The sequence below is a fragment of the Macrotis lagotis genome, chromosome 7 (genome assembly GCF_037893015.1).
Source record: "Macrotis lagotis isolate mMagLag1 chromosome 7, bilby.v1.9.chrom.fasta, whole genome shotgun sequence".
NCBI classification, from domain to species: Eukaryota; Metazoa; Chordata; class Mammalia; order Peramelemorphia; family Peramelidae; genus Macrotis; species Macrotis lagotis.
Window position 1 is genome coordinate 31336950 of NC_133664.1, and position 23422 is coordinate 31360371.

Here is a 23422-nt window from a genome sequence, read left to right on the forward strand (position 1 = left end):
TATTACAATGGAAACACAATTAGTTTTGGAGTAAGAGATTCCAATTCTGTCTTTGCCATCCTTGTGATATGATCAAGTCATTTAGCTTCTCTCGGTCTTGGTTTACCCATTTGTAAAATGAAGGGTTTCAACTAAATCAATGATCCTGGTACTAGTTAAATCATGAATGCAAGAATGAATGAATGAATGAATGAATGAATGAATAAGTCACATTTTGTTTTAAGATAGTCTTTATTATTTATTATTAATTATTATTATTATTTATATATCCCCTCTGGATGGGGATGCTATAGCCCATGGCCAGTCTCATACCATTGTCCTGGCTCAACGTGCTGCTGAGGAACCTCTGAGTTGAGTGCAATAGTGGATGGGAGTTAACTATTTCCATTGTTGAAATCATTCACTCTCCCTCTTCAGAAAATTGTGAATTGTTTTTCAGTAAAATGGAGAAAAATACAACTTCCCAATATGTATTTGTTTGTGTGTGTGTGTGTGTGTGTGTGTGTGTGTGTGTGTGTGTGTGTGAGAGAGAGAGAGAGAGAGAGAGAGAGAGAGAGAGAGAGAGAGAGAGAGAGAAGACAGAGACAGAGGCAGAGTGAGTAGAGTCAGAGAAGGAATGGAAGTGAGAATGAAAGACTCATCTATCCATTAGCTAAAGGAGTCATCCTCTCTACCAAAGTCCACAGAGATGAAAACCCAGTGTTTCTTCCCACTGCTTTATTTATCAGAAGGGATACAAAAATGAGACAAGGTTGTGATTGCCTTCTGTATGATTGCCCACTATGGAATAAATGATTTATAAAAGAACAAAGATTGTTAGCAGATCTAAGTCTTTAAAATCCTGCCTATTACTTCTGGTGGTGTCACATACTTTTAGTCTCATCTTAGACCTACTCCAGTGCTGTTTCAAGGATTTGAGGGTACTTTGTACCTTATGTATTCCACTCCTGGAAGGCTAGCTATGAAGGTCAGTGGAAAAATCTTTTTTTTTTGGGGGGGGGGAGAATTTGATTGTTGAATACAAGAATCCTCTTTGTTCTCAACAGATTGCTCCATACAATCCTCCTCTACACATAGACACACACACACACACACACACACACACACACACACACACACACACACTCAAACACAGAGTCAGAATGCCTAGATTAATCTAAACTAGTTTTGTTCTTGTTGGATCCAAAATGAGGGTCACAAAGAGTTATATTCCTCCCTGTCCCTTGACCTCCACCATTAAAAACAGCTAAAGGGTAATTCTATGTCAGTCAATTATAATTTTGCCAAGAATGCCTAAGCAGACAGGCTCTTAATGTTGAAAAAAAGAAAATCAACTTTAAAAAATTCATTTGTTAAGTATCTACCACATGCAAGCAGATACAGGTACAGTGGATAATAATAATGTTTGTTTTCGAAGAAAACCATGACATCAGGGAGGTATTGCCAAAACGAGCAAATGAATTGATTTGGAATGGGGGGGGGTCCTGTCATAAGTCACCAGCCTCACTTTCCCCTCCAGAGTCATTTGGGTCTAGTGACCAGATATGAGTCAGGATGACTGGCGATAGCCTGGATGTGAGGCAATTAGGGTTAAGTGGCTTGCCCAAGGGCACACAGCCAGTGAGTATCAAGTGTCTGAGGCTAGATTTTCACATCCATCCTCCTGACTTCAAGGTCAGTGCTCTAGCCCTTGTGCCAGCTAACTGCCCTGGTACAGTGGATAGCATCCTGGAATCAAAAGGACCTGGTCTCAGCCTCTTGACACTAGTTGGGTGCCCATGGGCAAGTCACTTAACCGAAGTGCCTAAAATAAAAAAGAAAATGAAAAAAGGATAGAAAGGACCTGAATGTTTAAACACAAGCTAAAAAGAAGGCAAGGTAGTTGGATTACAATAGACAATGAGAATATTGTTAGAAGGTTGGGGTCATTCTGGAACTGAGATACATATGTATGTGTGTGTATATTTGTTTAGGTATATCTATATATCTCCATGTATCTATGTATCTATCATCTATATGTCTATCTATACATTATATACCTCTTTAATTATTTGTAACTTGTGAAAGTGTACCTCTTCATGAATCCTTTGAAGATTATAAGAAAACAACATGGATTATCCAGAATAACAATAATGATAATAGTAAAATAATTCAATTACTGTTTTATCTTTCTCCTTTGCAATAATATTCATCTTTATCTTCCTTGGGAACAGAAGTGAGAGACAATCTTTAAAAAACTTGAGAAGCCAGCTTGATTTAGAAGAAGCAGAATTGTCAGAGTCGCTCAAATGATTTGGAAGAATTAAGACATTATTTTAAAAACTCCAAGAAATAAAAGTTGTAGTCAGATGAATATGGAAAGAAAGAAAGAAAAGGCAAATGCTATTCTAAATTGGTTATTTTAAAAAATTCTGTTACTAAACTGTACTTTGTTAAATGCTAAGCATTTCTGTATGATTTTGTTGCTAGTTTTATAGGGTTATCCATTTAGCCAAGTTAATGGTGATTCCAGTTACTATATATTCATATTTTATTGTTAAATAAGAGAAAGATATCCCTGAGATGAAATAGGTAATTATAATCCAAGTAAATTTGTCAAAAATAATGGCCTCTTACAATGGAACTCCTTCTTGGTAATTCATCTCCATCTTGTGATCTCCCGGATCATCCCATTGAATTATAATTGGAAGAAACATATCCTAAGACTGTCTGTGTGGAACAGGAGTATAGACAGATGCATCTATTTTAAAATGAGAACAAAAGTGAATAGAGAGGGATTCTCTAAGGGTGGTTTCAGCAGGAGCAGCAGAGGACAATTGCTCCCTAGTTTTGCATTGGAAGGTGTCTACATTAATTTGCAGTGTCCTAAATTTCTTTGAACTGAGACATGGTTTCAAAGTTAGATTAAGCAGTTATCCAAGCCAAAAAAAAAAATCATTTTAGGATGTTAGCTGGGATAAGATAATTTCAATTACTCTCACAAGGTCAAGGGATTAAAAAAGTGACTACACAAACTTGAAACAGAAGTCTAACTGTGGAGTTAAGGCTGGAAAGCCTAGAATACCATTAAGAAGTAATTATGAAATAGACCAAAGCTGGCCTTTTTGGCATTCTTGAAGATTTAATTTTTTTTTCCATTTGGGGTTTAAATATCTGAAATGCCTCTTTTGAGGAAATTAAAAAAAAGATAGAATTTTCAGTTTAAAGGGAAATATCTATAGGGTTCATTAATTATTGATCATTCAGAGATGATGAAACAATGTGGAAGACTGGCTTTCTGATTTTATGTTTTGGGGGGTGATGTGGCCTAATTGGCACTTTATAAAATAAATACTAAATCATCTGTTTTAGGGAGCACAAGTCCCAGGATAGCCTCTTTGCCATGTCAAACAATTGTCTACTCCCTCTTCATTCTAAGCCATTCCTTTTGGGTTGGAATGTTCTTCCAGTTTCCATTTTCTCACTGTTAACCAGTTACTCTACCATTGTTTCAGAAATCCCACCTCTGGAAAGTTTTCCTGGAATGATCAGATCACGTTTGTTTGACCACACTCTACTTTTATTAAGAATTGCAGGAGCTGAATTTCAGTGGCAAGAAGAGGATATTTCAGGACAGCTGCCTTCGAGTTCTTGAAAGGTTTTCCTATGAGACTGGGTGGCTAAGGGGTGCTTCAGTGGATGGAATACTGGATCTGGGGGCAGGAAGACTCATCTTCATGAGTTCAAACCTGGCCTCAGATATTTAATAGCTGTATGACCCTGGGAAAATTAATTAATTCTGTTTGACTCAGTTCCCTCTTCCATAAAAATGAGTTGGAGAAGGAAAAGGCAAACCAATGCAGAATCTTTGCCAAGAAAATTCCAAATGGAATCACAAAGAATCATAAATAACTGAAATGACTGAACCACAATACATGAGAGAACAACTAGATATGCCTTACTTGACCCCAGAAGGCAAAAGGGATCTAGATGCATGATTCTAGTTTTATGGGGAATTCCTGGTGTGGAAATTTCCTATACTAATGCAGATTATCATTGTTTCAATAACTTATAATTTCTAAACATATTCCACTGCAATATTTATTCTCTTTGTAATTATTACAGCAGAAATTTTCTCCCTTTATCTACAGAGGTGTTTAATTTGGTAGGGGGGAGGGGGAGTCAGTCAGTCTTTCTTTCCATTCATTTTGTTCCCAGGACCTGGACATCAGATGAACCAATAATTTTTGTCATCATTAACAAACCTATACTGTCATGGGCTTAACCATATGAAGAATATGGTGATAGTAAAGATAGTGAAGAATTGTTTTTTAATAGCAACCCTCCCTTCCAATGAGGTCTTGCCTACACATGGCAGACTTAATTTTACCTCTGGAATTTTCCTTATGCCATTGCTCCTCCTATAGCTCTGGGGCACTGCTCTACCAAGGCTCAGGCCAAGTTTCTCCTCTTCTCTCTCTCTCTCTCTCTCTCTCTCTCTCTCTCTCTCTCTCTCTCTCTCTGGCAAGGCAATGGGTTAAGTGACTTGCCCAAGGTCACATAACTTGGTAATTATTAAATGTCTGATGTCAGATTTGAACTCAGATCCTCCTGACTCCAGGTGCTCTGCTCTATCCACTGTGCCACTTAGCCTCCCCTCTTCTCTTAAACTCACATGAAGACTCCAATAGATGTTGACCTTACCCAGTTCTGAAATTACTATGGTTCCTTCGGAGCTATGCTAAACAACCTAGAACTGGATGACAGACTGTGGGCACTGTTTCCTTGTTTTCTTGTGACAATAATTTATAATCTTAGAGGTTTCCATGGGGATATAGGGAGTTTAACTATTTTGCACAGGATTCCACAAGGATTAAGAATCAAAGGCAGGACTTGAACCCATATCTTCTTCACCCTAAGGGGAGTCATCTATCACTATATCGTCCCAAAATAATTATGAATATTATTGTTGTTGTTATTATTATTATTATCTATTTTTTGACTATGAGAAAACTAAATCCTAGGGAAGTTCAAAGATTTGCCCTACTGTGACATGGCACTGAGTGTATTACAAACCCCCAAATTCTTCTTGTCTATGTCCATTGATCCTCTCATTCAATGACTCATTCAATATATAAGGAAATACCTAAAGATATATATATATATATATATATATATAATATATATTATATATATATATAGATGTGTGTATTATAGATAGATAGATAGATAGATAGATAGATAGATAGATAGATATACCTAAGGATATACCTAAAAATTAAGTCCCTGTGTTTCCAACTTAGGCTGAGGTAGTAATCACAGTGAAAGATCATAGAAATAACCTACTACATCATGCTGTATTTATTTTGGACTAAACAATTTTAATCTTGCCCAACTGTTTTCTTGGCTGGAACTTGGGGAGGCCATTCTGTCCATTCCTCCCTCTATATATCCTACCCTTACCTCTTCCCTGTCTTTTCTGTGATACATCTCAATTTACCCAATAAACAAATCATTAGGCCATATCTTACAAATCTCTAGATTGACTTTTCAAAACTTTTAGCCATAATGTTTTCATAAACTGGATATAGTCTACGTAATTAAACTTCATGGAAGAACATAATAAAGCTTACTTTACTGCAGTAATGTCATTCTCAAAATAACCTCTGTGAGATGTAGCCCATAAATAATTCTACTCCTTCCTTCTCAAGAAGGAAGAGTTAGACACTGGCTGGGGAGTCAGTGGTAATGGAATTTGGAGCAGAGAAGCATCATGCTGCTGGCAGTCCAAGCAATAGCGGTGGTTTCTGTTGCCTTTTACTTCTGTTAAATGGCCTGCGGTGAAACATTACATTTTTGTTAGCAATTATTTAGCACAACTTGAAATGGCAAAATAAATTTACATAATAATTTGTCTCTTGTAGAACATACTTACCATGTAATTGGAAGAAAACCAGGGGAAAAAATGAAAGAAAAGAGCTCAAAAAAACAAAATATTTCCATTTTTTCCAGCCATTAGCCAGAGCTTGGAAATAAAAATGAAACTTGTGTTGCTGATTTAAACAAGTATGAGTTCAATATTTTGCCATGGTTCATCATTGCTTTTGCTTTTTATCAACTTTAATGTATGGAGAAGAATATATTCTTGCCCCCCCCCCAGCCCCTCCATGCATCAGATATGAAAGGCTTGAAAAATTTTTAAATAATTTAGTAGATGAAATGACATCTACATAGAATATTTGACTATCAGCACATTATCCTAACCTAGCAGCACACTTAAGAAATCGATTAATCATTTTCATAAAATCTTTATAGATCATGGTTAAATGAAAGAAAATGGGCTGTGAGAACAAATCATAATATATGCTTATAAAAGTAATTAAAATATACATAGAAATGTGCATATTTGCATGTGTAATACCACATACTTGTGCTCATGACTTTGAACTCATTTATTTATAATTCACTATTTTAATTAAAGAAAATATAGACATGTATGTGTATGTAAGCATGTGAACCATATAATATACATATACATCTTTCTATCATTCTATTTATCTATTTTTACTTATTGCAGTGGATGGAGTGCCAAGTCTGAATAGTTCAGGAAAGATATGAGTTCAAGTTTGATCTCAGATAATTCTAACAGTGTTAACTTGAGCAAGTCACTTGCCATCTGTTTGTCTCAGTTTTGTCATCTGTAAAATGGCGAAAATAAGCCCCTACCTATGTTAAGTTTGAATCCCAAGTGGATCAGGGGTTATGGACATTATATCTTTCACCTATGAAAGGCTTTAAAATTGATGGCAATCATGTGTATAGATCAGGTGAGATTGATGGTCTGTATGATGCATTTTACTAGTTAAAAATTATATCAAATCCCACTCATCATCTGTTACTTGTATTAGTACCTTATTCCTAGTCTAAATTCTAAGGCAATCAAAGGGCATATATTGATATTTGTAATGAATGAAAATAAATGTAGTTTCTCCCAATTAATAACTTAATTCTGAGTATCTACATTAATTTATTAAATAAATTAGAGGAATATCTTTTGTTGAAATGTTTATGCATCTCCTTCTTTGTCTCTCTCTCTGTCTTTACTTCTTTCTTTAAAGCATGTCTTCAAAGTGTTAAATAAATAAATATCTTATTGTGTATAGAACTTATTAATGGTACAAGAAATAATACAAATACTTAAATTGGGGGGCATTGTATAGCATTGAAAATCATTGCAGCCCTTATCAACTCAAATCATCAATAGTAACTACTGATGTCCTCACTTATAGAAATATAGTCCTATTATTTAGTTCTCTGAATATGTCAGTCTGTTAAGAAGTTTGTTTAGTTTATTTTTTCCACAGTTTCAGAAAAAAGTTCACATTCTTCAGAAAGTATCTATCAATTTTCTTCAGAGATAGCAAAGAGCTCTCTCAAACTCCCATGGAAGAAGTTCTCTTAGTCCTTTCTTCTTGTGCCACATTTTCTGTCTCTCTCTCTCTCTCTCTCTCTCTCTCTCTCTCTCTCTCTCTCTCTCTCTCTCTCTCTCTCTCTCTCTCTCTCTCTCTCTCTCTCTCCAGTCATAAAGATGATTAGTCTGAATGAGAGTTCAACTACTTTCTCCCTAAAAGGCTATTCCCTATTATTCCTGAAGTAAGAGTATTCATAATTTCTTTGAGAGGATCTCTTGAAACTATTGTTTATATATATATATATATGTATATATACATATATATATATATATGAATATATATGTTTTTGTGTGTGCATGCATGTGTATTGTGTGTGTGTGTAAAGACATAGGGCAAAATACTTCTCAGAATTTGGTTGAATCTGCATGTGAAGGGACCAGCAATTTAAGTAAGTATCAGAAATCTTCTAATGGTTCTAATGGTTAGTATTGTCTTTCTGTTCTTGCCCTCCTATCCAACCAAGGATATGGGAGAAGGAAAAGCCTTAAAGCTTAAAACTGGTGAACACTAGGCACTAGAGCTATTTTGTCCTTGCTGGGTTATTAACTTGCTTACAGTCTGGTCTTAAAAGATGAAAACAAAAATTTTCGGACTTCAAAACAATTCTGACCATCAAATTGGGTGAGGTAGTTGACTTAAGGGCTCCGGTATTGAACTATAAACAAGAGGGAAAAGGAAACCTAACAAACGTAGTTTACCTTTGGGGCATTATGTGGCTGGACTGTCCATGGTCTTTGTTTTAATCCCTAGCACAAGAAGCTGAATATCTACTTGGAAAGTGAGAATTCTGAGTGTATTGGAGTAGAAAACATTTTCAGGTCCTTCTGTGGTTGTTGGAGACTTGAGAGTAAAGTCAACACATCAGCAAACATTTATTAAATGCTTGGTATTTGCTAGGCATTATGCTAAATATTGGAAATATACCTAGAGCAGAGTCCAGAACCATGAAGAACAGAGCATTTACAGTTGATTGAGTCCCAAGATGGCACAAAGTATGGAAGAACAGTTTTGCTGGGTTTTTTGCATCTTAGTTTTGCATTTTGACAAAATTGCCATGATTCTTCCCTCATTCTCCATTGCACTAAAACCCAATTGGGTTTTTCATGCTGAAACAATGGATCTCTAAAGTGATTAACATTTTGGAATTCCGTGTCTTAAATTGAACCAAGTAAAGTGATGGGGTGCTTTTCAGTTCTTGAAGTTTAGAACCACTTCTTCCCTTAAGTTCTCAAATACTCCCACCTCTACCCTACCTAAAGCAGATGTTTTCACTTCTTTTGTTATGTAATTATCTCCTCTACTGTGGATTTATGTTCCAACAAATACAAATATACAAGACCAAAGAAGATTACATAAGAAAAATGTGAACTGTTGTATTCGGTCTGTTTTTAAGAAGTAGGAAATATATTTTTATCTATATATCTCACAAGATAACAAAAATCTGTTCTATTTATCTAGGCTTCATTGTAAACTATCTTTGCCTTTTTCTGTATATTTAAAAATATTTTGCTTATGCTGCCTATTTATTTATTTCTTAGGTTTTTTTTTCCAAGGCAAATGGGGTTAAATGGCTTGCCCAAGACCACAAAGCTAGGTAACTTTTAAGTGTCTGAGGCCCAGATTTGAACTCAGGTACTCCTGACTTCAGGGCCAGTGTTCTATTCACCTAGCTGCCCCTGCTTAGTACTTATTGTTTGTTTGTTTATTTATTTATTTAATGTTTTTCAAGGCAATGGGGTTAAGTGGTGTGCCCAAGGCCACACAGCTAGGTAATTATTAAGTGTTTAGTGTCTGAGGTCAGATTTGAACTCAGGTACTCCTGACTCTAAGGCCAGTGCTCTATCCACTGCACCACCTAGCTGCCCCTGCTTATTTATTTTTAAAAGTTTATTTAACGTTGCCTTGGTTGACTTTATTACAAATATTTATACAGTCAAAGAAATCAAGACATTGGTCATGACTAGGAATATATTCTTCACATTGCATGTCACCTCTGTTACTTCTGTTTCAAAAGGTGGGAGCTATGATTCATCATCAGTCTTTTTTTGCATCATTGACATTTTGCTATTCTGACCAAAGCTGCTATTCTTCTTGTTTTCACTTTCATTCCAAAATGTTGCCCTGGTGCCTTTCATTTTACTTTATATCAATTCATACAAGCTTTTTTCTTATTTGCTTCTCTGAATCCATCATGGAAAAATTGTGACCAAAGGTAACTCTTGATTCATTTGGTACTACTTTCACAAATTCTCTGAGTTTTTATGAGCTTATTCCTTATTCTGTAAAGTTATTTGATCACTTATCTTTGTTTTTCACAACATAAAAAAGGACTTCTAGGCGATGAGCAATGGAAGTATCCTATTTTCCAGTGGTATTCTGCAGAATCAAGTAGGGATGCATTGAATCTGTCCAGGACTATATAAAAAGAGTCTACCAAGTGTAGCATGTATGTATATTTGAAAAACACATAATGTACACATATGGTTATTTGCACATATATTTATAACATCCACATATAATTATAACATCCATATGCATATGTAATATACACATTTATGTGTAAATTATGTGATTAGATTTTTTTAAGAAAAATGACACTCCCCTCCCCAACTATCCTTTGTGATCATTCTTTCATATTCTAATAGGAATTTGTTTCCCCTTGACAGGGGGCTATCACACTTATCTTATTATTATTTCCTATTTTGCTGTATTCTCAATGCTTAATATAGAGCCTAATGCATAGCAGGTGCTTAATAATTTCTTACATTAATTGATATGACAGCTAGTACTTTTCCTGCATTTTATCTCTATCATTCCAATATTATTCACTAAAGTATCTGGTAACTTCTGTATTTGGTAACACCATGTCTTGACAAAAGTTGCATAGGCAAGACTCCAGAACAAGGTTCAGAAGGACTCACTCCAAGGCAAAGGCCACCTGAGTCCATACTGTCTATCTAGTGTCAGATTACTTTCTCCTTGTGGAGTTATTATTCTCAGATCTCTGTCAGTTTTGAGATTTTGTGTCTTTTTATTTGCTTCCTGTCATATATGATAGATTCACACGTGTCATACTTGAAACACGAGTTTCGGCTCCTTCCTCTGCAGGGAGCTTTTGTTTTCTGACTCTTTCTTTTATCAATATTTTATTATTACTTAATAACAATAGCTGATAATACCAGAGTGTCCTAAGGGAACTTGGCTGCATACTTTGAACACATTTTCTCCACTGAGTCTCAGAGAAATCCCGTGTAGTATGTATTTATCTTGCTAACAATCCATCTAAAATGTCTATTCTTATTAACAATATTATTCTCATCTTTTTGAAGGAGTTCAGAAAGAAATAGTTCCTCAGACAAGATGTTTTCCCACTATCATTCTTTTATATTTATTTTCTTAGACTATTCTTAAATGAATTTAATAGCTACTTTTAGGGAATGATTGAATAAAATTAGCATTGGGATGTAACTTTATCATTTCTAAACTCATTGAAAGCATTTTCTGGATAGCTCTGGTAACAGGATGTTTTGTCCCATCCCAAATGGTTTTGATATTGTCTGCTAAATTTCTCTAAGTTGGAAATGGTTCTTTCAATGTAGGAGATTATGGATATTTGGTATAGTTATATATTCATTAATTTATTTTATAATTATAATTTTTATGAATTAATAATTTGATACAATAGCCTCTATTTAAATTTCAATAGTATTGATAATGTACTTTTCTTTTTTAATTTAATATTTTATTTTCCCTCACATTAAAAAAACTTTTAACATTTTTAAAAATTTTTTTGAGTTCCAGTTTCTCTCTCTCTCATCTTCACCTTCCCCACTCATTGAGAACCAAGCAGATTGATATAGGTTATTCATGTGAAGTCAAGCAAAACATATTTCTATGTTAGTCATGTTGTGAAAGAAAACAGAGAAAAAGAAGAGAGTAAAGAAACATTATGTTTTGATCTGCATTCAGATTCCATTAGTTCTTTCTCTGGCAATGAATAATATTTTCATCATAAATCCTTCAGAATTTCCTTGGAACATTGTATTGGTGATTATAGCCAAGTAGCTAACAGTTGATCATCATACTATATAACTATTATAATTACAATGTTCTGGTTCTGCTTTTTTGACTTTTCATTAGGTCATGTAAGTCTTTCCAGGTTTTTCTCACAGTATCATGCTCATAATTTCTTATGGACCCCAGTATTCCATCACAATCATATATAACAGCTTGTTCAGCCATTCTCTAATTGATAAACATATCCTCAATTTTCAATTCTTTGTCATCTCCAGTGATATTTATAAATAAAAATTAATTACTTAATAATCACACTGTTGGTTTATTTTCTTGTGAAGATTACTTAAAACAATCATCACTTTAATCCATTGTTTTCAAAATTGAGTGGCTTTGTCCCAAAATCTTGTGGGAGGGAGGATGAGGAGGAAATTCCAAAAATATTTTAGAAATTGGAGAAAACTACTTTTTTGGCAATAGAGCTGAGAAATCATGAGATAAGTGAAAAAGGTTAGTTGATCATGTCCATCTACTGCTCACTTTATTTACACTCCATTTCCTTCCATGTAGTGGTATTTGTTGTACTGAGATAAGATTATTACTGGATTAATATAGATGTTAATTATAATTGGTGGTAACAATTAATGAATCTCATTTAGGGACAAACAAAATTACCAAAATGACAGACTTTAGAGTTAGAAAAGACATTATGTCATCTAATTCAGTCTCTTATTTTATAGATGAGGAAATATTCTCAGAGATATTAAATAACTTGCCAGTTAGAAATTAGAGAGTCCAACTCCCTTATTTTATGTATGATAATTCCCAAAGGTTAAAGGATTTGGTATGGGTCATATAGCTCATACAAAGATGAGTGCTGTTTTTCAGTCATTTCAGTCCAATTCCATTTGGCCCCATTGTGGTGATTTCTTGGCAAAGATAATCAAGTGGTTTGCCATTTCCTTCTCCAACTGTATTATCTAGATAAAGAAACTGAGGAAAAAAGGGCTTTGCTCCATTAGAAATTCATATTGGATTTTGACTTTTGATTGGATAATTCTTGCTGTTCAGCTGTCTAGTTTAGAAATGAGTAGAAATAAGGAAACTTACCAAAGAAAATTATTTAGTATGATTCCCAGGCAGACATATTTAGTTGAAAGCAATGGACTGTACAAAGTACAATAAACTTTTCTTGAATTGGTCTTTCCTGAGTGACACATTCTGCTGTTTGCTCAGACACAGTTTCACCTTGTCAGCTCTGAGAACAAAGATCCTCAAACATTCAAAAATCAAATATTTGACTGGAATGTTCTTTTCTTTCTTTTTTTAAAACCTATTCTGGCTTCTAGTTTTTCAGCTGATATTTATGAATCACAGTGTATTGCACACAGTAGGTGCTTAATAAATATTTATTCATTGAGTTGAAGTGAATTGCACTGAAGTTATTTAATGATTCTTCACTAGGATCATAGATTTGAAGCAATAAAGAGACTGGAGTCATCTGGCTCGAATTTTTTCTTTATTTTTCAGCCTGTGACTTGATGTTGTTCAGTTGTGTCCCCCTTGGTGACCCTATTTGGAATGTTTTTAGGGGGAGCAGAGATATTGCAGTGGTTTGCCATTTCCTTCTGCAGCTCTTTTCAAAGATAAGAAAACTGAAGCAAACAGGATTAAGTTACTTGCCTGTGGTTACACTAGTAGGTGCTGGAACTGACATTTGGGCTGAGGTTCTGTGATTTTTAAATTCAACAGCCTTTTTATTCCATACAATTGATATGTGCTCAAGCTTAACAGCAATCAAGAAAGTGCAATATTGCAAAAGAACCTGAAGGAGTTAAATATTTTTTCCCATCAGGATTAATGCAATGTAAAATATTATTGATGTAAATGAATATATAATTTATGAGTTATTTTAAGTAAAATTTTGCAATATATTAATTTTCTTATATTATCCTTTTAGAATTGCCTATAATTGCCACTCTGTTAAAGTTCTAAGATTTTTATCAACAAACTACTTGTTAACTTTTGTTTACAATGACCATTTATTTCTCTCTATGGAGACAAAAAAATGAAACCATGACTACCCCCAAGGAACTTGCAATTTTTTTTTATTGAAGAAAGACTTTATTTATTTTGAGTTTTAAATTTTCCCTCTAATCTTGCTTCCCTCCCTCCATCCCCACTGAAGGCAGTCTGTTAGTTTTTACATTGTTTCCATGGTATACACTGATCTAAGTTGAATGTGATGAGAGAGAAATCATATCCTTAAGGAAGAAAAGTAAAGTATGAGATAGCAAAATTACATAAAAAGATAACAGCTTTTTTTCTAAGTTAAATGTAATCATCTTTGAACTTTATTTGAACTCCACAATTCTTTCTCTGGATAAAGATGGTATTCTCCATTGCAAATAGTCCAAAATTGTCTCTGATTATAGCACTGATGGAATGAGCAAATCTATCTAGGCTGATCATCACCCCTATGTTGCTGTTAAGGTGTACAATGTTCTTCTGGTTCTGCTCATCTTGGTCAGCATCAGTTCATGTAGATCCTTCCAGACTTCCCTGAATTCCCATCCCTCCTGGTTTCTAATAGAACAATAATGTTCCATGATGTACATATACCATAGTTTGTTAATCCATTGCTTAACTGAAGGATATTTACTTAATTTCCATTTCTTTGCCACCACAAACAGGGCTGCTACAAATATTTTTGTACAAGTGATGTTTTTTACCCCTTTTTTCATAATCTCTTCAGGGTATAGACCCAGTTGTGGTATTGCTGGGCCAAAGGGTATGCACATTTTTGTTCCCCTTTGGGTGCAATTCCAAGGAGCTTATTATGCATGAGAAAAATCAGTGCTAAGGTTCCTTTCAAAGGAACTTAACTGCCCATTACTAACCATCTCACTGGAAGTCAGACATATTAGTATAAACCAAGGGAAATTAGCCACATTGCATCATTTTAGATAACTTCTTCAACATTACACTCTGAATTTACTCTATGATGGATAGGATTGTTTTCATAAATTTTCATGAATGGTAAAAGGAGAATATGGATAGATTAAGAGTTAATTATAACTGATCATTTATTATTTTTTTTTAGGTTTTTGCAAGGCAAATGGGGTTAAGTGGCTTGCCCAAGGCCACACAGCTAGGTAATTATTAAGTGTCTGAGACCAGATTTGAACCCAGGTACTCCTGATTCCAAGGCCGGTGCTTTATCCACTATGCCACCTAGCCGCCCTGATCATTTATTCTTTTTAGAATAAAGTCGAGCTTCTAGTCGATGGTTTACCAACTAGTAATGCTTTGAATTACAAACTAATAAAGTATCTACCCCTCCTCCCCTATAATAGCTACTTAATTTGTTTTTGTCAATATGACTGTAAGCTTTCTTGTTGTAAGGATCGCTTCCCTTGTTTCTTCTTGTCCTGGGCATATGGATCATACTAGTTTCTTAAGAATATTTAGTGAATGGATGAATCCATGAATGGATAAAGATTAATTTGTTTCTGTGCCTGGAATATGCCCTACTTCACTTTTATTTTTGTCTTTGACTTTCAGAGAATGAACTGTAACTTTTTTCTCAAATAAGTATTTCTGGGCTTTAATTTTATTAGTGGAGATGTCTCCAGTTCAATCTTAAGTCTATATCTGAACTTCTGGCCTACATGAGATCATAAGAGATGCATATTTTTTTAGGGTTTTTTTTTGCAAGGCAGTAGGGTTAAGTGGCTTGCCCAAGGCCACACAGCTAGGTCATTATTAAGTATCTGAGGCTAGATTTGAAATCAAGTACTCCTGACTCCAGGGCTGGTGCTCTTTCCACTGCACCACCTAACTGCCCCAAGAGATGCATCTAAATAGAGTACTAGAAAAAATACTTTTAACTTTTAAATACCAGACTTGACTGTTAAGCCAAAGGATCTGTTTGAATGTTTAAAACTCAGGTTGCTTTTTACATTTCATTCTGACCCTAAGCAATTAATGACATTTAGTTCTGCAAAATTGCAAAATAATATTGAAAGAACATGAAGTACGAGGACACACTAAATAGTTCATCTACTAACATTCTCATGATTTGTAAATTAAAGAAAGACTTTCATCATAGTAATTGTATAAATCTAAGGTTTTTGTTAGAAATTTGAATAGATCAGTTACTTGATAGACTTTTAACTTATGTTGGGAAAAAGGTTTCTCAGTGTTCAGTTTTCTTTAGGTGATGGGGAGCAGGAGCAGGAGAAGAGAAGAGAAGGATGTTAAGAAAGAGCAGGGGACAAAGCTAGGAAGTTAGCTGGGAGAGTACCTGGGGTACCTGGGGTACATTTACTGGTTGAGTGATTCTGGGGTAGTCATTAAATAGCTTGTAATCTACAGTGAGGGAGGTTGGTTGAACTCCATGACCTTTAAGACCCCTTCCTGCTATATTTTATGAGTCTACGACTTTGTGGGGTCATATGGATTTTTGACTGAAGGTTCTATTTTTTTAACCATATAATATTTATTATTTCATAAGTTTACATCACTAAATTCTACACTGCTTTCTCCAAAGTTTATGCAGAAGACAATCATATTCATTTCAATATTTACCATTTGAAATAAATGTTTAATTTTTTTTGGCCTCAGTGCAGTTATTTATTCATCAGCTTAAACCCTGCCTGATAGGATTCCAGCTCATCCTTAATATACAGTGCTGGGAAAGAAGTATTTTAGAATCTACTGAGATGCCTCCTCTCTCCCACATATAATTTTGTTTGGTTGACCTGTTCAGTGGTATACAAATTTCATTTTTATTGACTGTCAAATGAGCTTTAACTTGGTATTTGTAGAATAGATGTATACTTGATTTTCTTCATATGTTTTTTTTAAAATTTCATGACTACGTACTACAAATATTCTTTAGGAACATTATCTTTTTGGTTCAAATATCATTTGTCAAGTCCCTACTATGCTTGGGAGGAAACATCAACTCTGGAAGGGACAATTCACATACCCAAGTGAAAAGATGTTCAGAATAGAGGGACCTCAATATTGGCATAATCTTTTGTTAGAAAAGAAACTACAGTGGGTCTGGATACTTAGGTTTCAATTCTAACTTTCAATAAATTCATTTGTGTGGTCTGGGTGTTAAGTAAAATTTCAGGAAGAGTTAAGTGATGAATATCTAAACAATATGAATGAACTGTCTTATTATAACATAAATTCAACTATATATATATATATATATACATATATATATATATATATATATAGTATATTCATCAAGCTCTTGCTATAGGAGCAAGTGTGTGGAGAAGCAGATTCTGAGGACAAATATAAAGGAGAAAAATGACTCTGCCCACAGAAACCTTCCATTCTATTGGGAAAGGAAGGAAAGAATAAGCAAGACTACACTAAAGTCACACTACAGTATTTATTTAGAATAACCTGCAAGCTGATTAATGGAAAATTGAAATATGCTTTCCTCATGGAGAAAGTAGCCATGGGTTCACTTCTATAATAGAATATTCTTTCTAGTTTTTTATTAATTTTCTCTCCTTTCTTTTTTCCAAACATGTCATGCCATCATGGTGATTTTGAAGGTTATTTTTCCTCATTGGATTTCAGAATTATAGCACTTTTTATGTGTATTCACAAAGGAATATAATGGCTGCCTTGTCATTTGAATATATTTGCTGCTCATGAAATATTTTGCTTTCACTACAAATGGAAATAGACTCCTGGTTATATTTAGACCTTTTCCATAAATCACAATGAGATGCTGAAATCAATCAAAAAGAGAAGGGAATGCATTGAAGTGAGCATTAAGGAAATGGCATGACTAGAACAAAGTCTTCTAAATAATGCTCTGCTATAAAACTGACATGAAAGTTGATTTATTTACAGGAGTTATTTCTTATTTTGATATTTCTATGGATTTGTGATATTATCCATGCAATGACCCAGCTTCCCCTTTCCATTTGGTCTATGCAGTAGTGCATCTTCTTCAAGCTCCTTGAAGGCAGAACTTTTTTTCATTTTTACCGTTTTATTTCCAATTTTGAGCTAAATCCTTTGCAGATCTAACAAATCTTTGCTGAACTGAATTCAATCATTGCATTAACCTTTTAAAAATATAACAAAGTTATAATAAATTTTATGTTCCATATCAAGAGGTTATTGGGAATAATTTACTTCTTTACCTTTTTACCAATGAAGTTGACATCAATATTTTGATACTCATGGGTAGAATAAGTTACAGAAGGGTATATATTGTTGCTTAAAACAGGAAAACTATTGGCAATTGTTCCCCAGGAATATGATACTAATTTGTGTCTCTTTTCTAATCCTCGAATCTTCAAGTTCCCCCTGACAAGGATTAAAAAAAAATCTTTTATAGCTAAGGTAAATATAGATATAGAAATAAGAACTAGCAAATCAAGGCATTTTTTCTTCTAATACCAAAATAAGACCAGTAGCAAAGATATGAAAGGACATATAGAAGAGTTGAACAGGTTAGAGAAGCCTGGTTAGGTTATGTTTTCCATTCTTGGAGTAAATACCTTATTAATGAGATCACAGATCCAATGGACTATTAAAATAAGAACCATTTTCTTTCAAACAGATAGAATGATATTCTAGCACTTGAAACACTTTGGAGAAGAAAACTATTAAGCCCAATGCAGGCTATTAAACCACATCTAATCTCAGTGTTCTCTCATCCATCTGTCACCATTCTCATGTTAATGTTATTCTATCATGGTGGAGGCAGTACCCATACCAACAACATCCTGGATTTAATGAAGCATGAATTATGTCCTGGTTTAATGTGGAAGGACTTGTTCCATTCTGAATTACATGTCCCTGGGGAAGGTGCCATCCATAACCATTTATGAAAGAACTTTTTGAACTTTTCATAATTGCCATAGTTGGCTTCATTGTAAATTCTTTGATAAGTCTAACTAAAAATAAAGCTGATGAAAATCTCAAGGTTATTTTGAAAAAAAAACACTGGAAAAATGGAATTGGAAAGGAACCTTAGAAACTGTGAATGATTATTTTGAGGATGACAGGCTAAGTTTAATGATAACGCTTAACGAAGACTCAAGTGGAGGGAAAACATAATTCAGATTTTATATATTAATTATTAGGAGTTCCTTTTCCTAATTATTAGTGGTTTCTAAATTTTATTTAAAATTGATTTCTAAAATTGTAGTTTGAAAGATGAAGCAAGGGCAGCTAGGTGGCGAAGTGAATAAAGCACCAGCCCTGGAATCCAGAGTACCTGGGTTCAAATCCGGTCTCAGACACTTAATAATTACCTAGCTGTGTGGCCTTGGGCAAGCCACTTAACCCCGTTTGCCTTGCAAAAAAAAACCTAAAAAAAGAAAAATAAATCAAAAAAGAAAAAGGCAGAGGTATTTTTAAGCCACCAACATTTGTACATTGAAATTAAGAGGGAAACCAATTCAAGTTTGCATGTTTACCTAGGTTCCAATTAGTACAAGTTAAGAAGTGGTCACATCTATTCAAATTCCCACTATTTGAAGTTATAATTATGTAAAATGTGATCAGTTGTTCTGGGATATTGAACATATTTGGCCCAAATTTCAATTATATTACTTCTTTAGGGTGGTATTTTTTGCAAAATCGGACCTAACTGCATTAAATGATACCCCCAATCTATGGACCATGAGTCCCTGCTGGAAAGGGGAGTTATCCCAAGGGTGTCATCAATCTATATGCAAATATGTAATCAAGCATACTGTCTTTAGGTTGAGTAAATCTCATTAGTATGTAAATTATTATTTTTTAAATGTATATTGAAACTGTAGTGATAAATCAAATATAAATGCATTTAAAAACATTAGTAAATATATAATTGCTTCTTGTCAAAAGTTCTTAATCTGTTTCTTATTGTGGTATGGGGGTGAACTTGGGTTCTCCACTACAATGCCAGAAGAGCACAAGCTCTAAGATATTTCTTCAAGTTAGAAAAATCTAATGCTGGTAAGAGATAATGGCTGTTTTCTAGGACCAACTTCAGTAACCACAGGGAGGTTTATTAGATAGCAAGCTCCTTGAGGGCAGGGACTGATTTTGACTCTTTGAATTCCCATCACTTAGCACAGATCTGGAAAATAATATATGCTTAATAAATATTTATAGATTGATTCATCATCAGCTCATCACAGTATCTTCACATAGTGGGGGCTTAATAAATATTTGACTGATTAATTCAATAGCGCCCTCCCCTGCAGCATCTTGGGTGTATTAATCTTACACAACTCAGTCCCAACCTTTCATTCAAACTATCTTAGCAATGATGACAGTTCTAAAAATATAGGTAACATTTTAATATTTGTAATAATTAAGTAATTTGAGTTTAATGAGTGCCTTATAATTTAGTCTTTAATGTTTTCCTTATATCTTTTCTGGATACTTTTATTGAATTTTCCAATGAGTTCTGCTCTTTTTTTTTTACAAATACCTGAAAAATCTTTCAGTTCATCAAATGACATTTTATAAATTTTTTCATTCAGGGTCATATTCAACATTGCTGGATAAGTTATACCTAGATACAATCCCAACTCTTTTGTGCTTTGAAATATAATGGTTCAAACCTACAGTCTTTTAGAGTGGCAACTACCAAATCTTACGAAATTCTGAAAGATTTTTATTCTGCATATTTTAAATTATTTTTTTCTTGTTCCTTTCAGTTTTTAACCTGGGAGTTATGAAGCTTAATTATGATATTCCTGTAAGTTTTTCCCCTGGGATCTCTTTCAGGTGGTGAACAGTATTTTTTTCCTATTTCTATTTTGCTCTCTTCTTCTTTGTTTGTTTATTTATTTACTTATGGAAATGGGGTTAAGTGACTTGCCCAAGGTCACACACCTAGGCAATTATTAAGTGTCTGAGGCTTTGAACTCAGGTCCTCTTGACTACAGGGTCAGTATTCTATCCACTACACCATGCAACTGTCCCCTATCCTCTTGTTCTTGAACTTCATGGCAATTTTCCTTAATAATTTCTTATAGAATTTCATCCAGATTATTTTTTTAAATCTTAACTTTCAAGGAGCCCCAGAATTTTTGTATTGTCTACCTTGATTTTCTCCCCTAATCAGTTGTTTTTCTAATGTGATATTTTAGATTCTCTTCTATTTTTCTAGTTTTATAATTTCTTGTCATTTTAATAAATTAATTTGATTCCTCATGTCCAGTTTTAATTTTCAAGGAGTTATTTTCTTCCTTAAGATTTTGGTCCTCTTTTTCCAATTGGCTAAATGTGTTTTCATAATTTTATTGGATTACTCCCCCCCCCCAATTTTTCTTCAATCTCTCTCCTTTGATTTTTAAATTCTTTTTAAAATTCTTCCAATAATTCTTTTTTAAGAATAATACCATTTGATACTATTCTTTGGAGTAGCAGCTTATTTTATTTTTACCTCATTTTCTTCCTCTGAATATGAACCCAGATCTTTTAGACCAAATTATCTATCTATGGTTAGGATTTTTTTCCTTTGATTTTTCCTTTGATTACTCATCTTTATTTTTACTTTGCTTTTTTTTAGCAACTTATTATTAATAAGTTTTAATCCCACATTGTGGGTAATACTGAATTTTGATTGAGAGTCAATCTTTGGGATTCCTTTCCTCTTCTAAGTCATAGTCAGGACTCCCAGCCACACTGTCCTGAGAATGTTCTTGTTTCCTGTAGTACCACACTTACCAGGTGTGTTTTAACTCTTCCTAGCCCAGAACTATAGCCCAGGATCAAGTCTGTTCACCACTTCTAGCATGACATCTGAAACAGCAGGCAAGCTCTCTGAGACTTTTGCTATCCTTTAGATGAAAATTCGTGAGTTTAAAGTTCCTGAGACAGTGAAGTGAAATTTCTTGAGGATTTGAGTTGAAGGGAAAGTTGAGGTGAAATTTCTCACTGGCCAATGAAGAGCCTGTGGTTTGTTGATTCAGCGGAGTCAGCCTGAATGTCTTAACACTTCACTAACCCCTGGAGTCTTCTCTGAGATTCTCTCAAGATGGATGAGGAGCACAACTAACATACTTTTATTTTTGCTGCCCTGTGTTCATTTTGTGGAAATTTTCTGTTTATTTCTTGAGGAAATAAGAAGAACCTGAAAGTTTCTGACCCACTCCACCATCTTTCTAGAACAGATCTCTACCAATTTAAAAACTTATGAGAAAACAAGGGTGAGAGACATCCTGGTAGGACATAGTAGGACCAACACAGAAAATCTTCAATCATTTTCTAAGGACCTCCATATCAAACCCTTCCCCTTCCACAGACAATAATACACTTTCTTGCCACTATTCCCTAATGTAAATTTAGGAATGATCTCACTTTTCTTTCCGTCTATAGAACCCTCACATTCTGTCTCCCATATGAGTGCCTTTTTAATGGTTTTTCTTCATGCTTGAATGTTCTTCCTCCTCCTCCTTCCATCTACTAACTTATCTATCTTCTTTCAAGACTCAGCTGATATCCCAACTTGGGCAGGAAGACCTTAGTGACTTCCCTCTGAGATTACATTTTACCTACTCTACTTAGTCACCCATATACATGTATACACATCACATACACACACACACACACACACAAACACACACACACACACACACACACACACACACACACACACACACACACATATATATATATATATATATATATATATATATATATATATATATATATATATATATATTGTCTTTCCTATTAGAATGAGAGCTCCTGATTTTTTTCCTTGTATCTCTATCCTGGTAAATGTAAAATAAATAAATTAATAGAAGTTGTTTAATAAATTCTTTTCCATATCATTTCAGGTACCAGGCTAGGTGTTGGAGATACATAAACAAATTGAGTCACACCCCTCCCCCTACCCTAAATGAACTTACATTTTCACCAGTGGTTCCTCAGTCAACATTTGCTGGATGCTTACTGTGTGGTAGACATTGTGCTAACTGCTGATGATTCACAGAAAACAAAAGATAGTTCTTCCCTTAAACTTGCAGTTTAGTGGGGAGGGAAGATCAACTACATGCAGACAACCTACAGGATGAATTGAAAATCATCAGCCATTGAAAGGCACTAGAACTTAGATGAGTTGGGAAAGGGGGCAGAAAAAAATAGGGAAAGCATTCTAGGAATACGAGATTTACAAAAAACATATTTAGAGTTAGGAGATGGATATATCTAAATATTTATAAATATATGAATAAATATTTATATATATATATATATATATATATTTATGTGTGTAAATGGGAAAGTGAGGTTCAAAGAGGATCTGTGACATCAGGAAGTTAATATCTTGAATTGCTAATGAGTTGTACTAAAGTGAGGCAGAACTGTGCAAAATCATCAGTCTCACTCTTCTCCAGTCTTCATATTCCAGTGGCAAGAAATAGGTAAGGGTGACTAGCAATGGCTCTGGAGGGCAATAGGTTGTCCTTTTTTAGATTAAGGTCTTTCCTTAACACTCATTCAGAAATTTAAGATTATCTGAGAATTGAGGCAAAAGATAACCTAGTTTGCCTTCACAAAAGAATCAGTCTGAGAGAGGAAGACCCTCAGAGTTTCTGACTAGAATAAAAGTAGTTTTATTTACACTGACTCAGTGACATCTAAGCCCAAACAGTGAACAAGTGAGGCTTGGGATTATTAGTAATGAAGGTCTTCTATCAGTAGAATGATTTACATTTGATTTTAGAGATGTCACTGTAGTTTTATTGACTAGGAGATTGATCTGTACCATTCTATGTTCTGCCCTCTTGACATGGATAGGACCATTAATCAATTGGAACATGTATGATATCATGTATCTTCTAATACTAATATTAATTGCTGTATCACAATAGTACAAGCACCATTCTTTAGGATTAAATGAAATATTTGAATGTTGCCTTTATTTTTTTAATTTTATTTATTTAAGGCAATGGGGTTAAGTGACT

The 23422-nt window shown here is 34.2% G+C and overlaps 1 protein-coding gene and 1 pseudogene across 4 annotated transcripts in view; one reads left to right on the top strand and one right to left on the bottom strand.

The window, feature by feature from the left end:
• ZNF385D (zinc finger protein 385D) overlaps positions 1-23422 on the top strand; it is a 978888-nt gene that overhangs the window by 117911 nt on the left and 837555 nt on the right. The window lies entirely within an intron of this gene.
• LOC141493531 (V-type proton ATPase subunit C 2 pseudogene) overlaps positions 5751-23422 on the bottom strand; it is a 59894-nt pseudogene continuing 42222 nt past the window's right edge.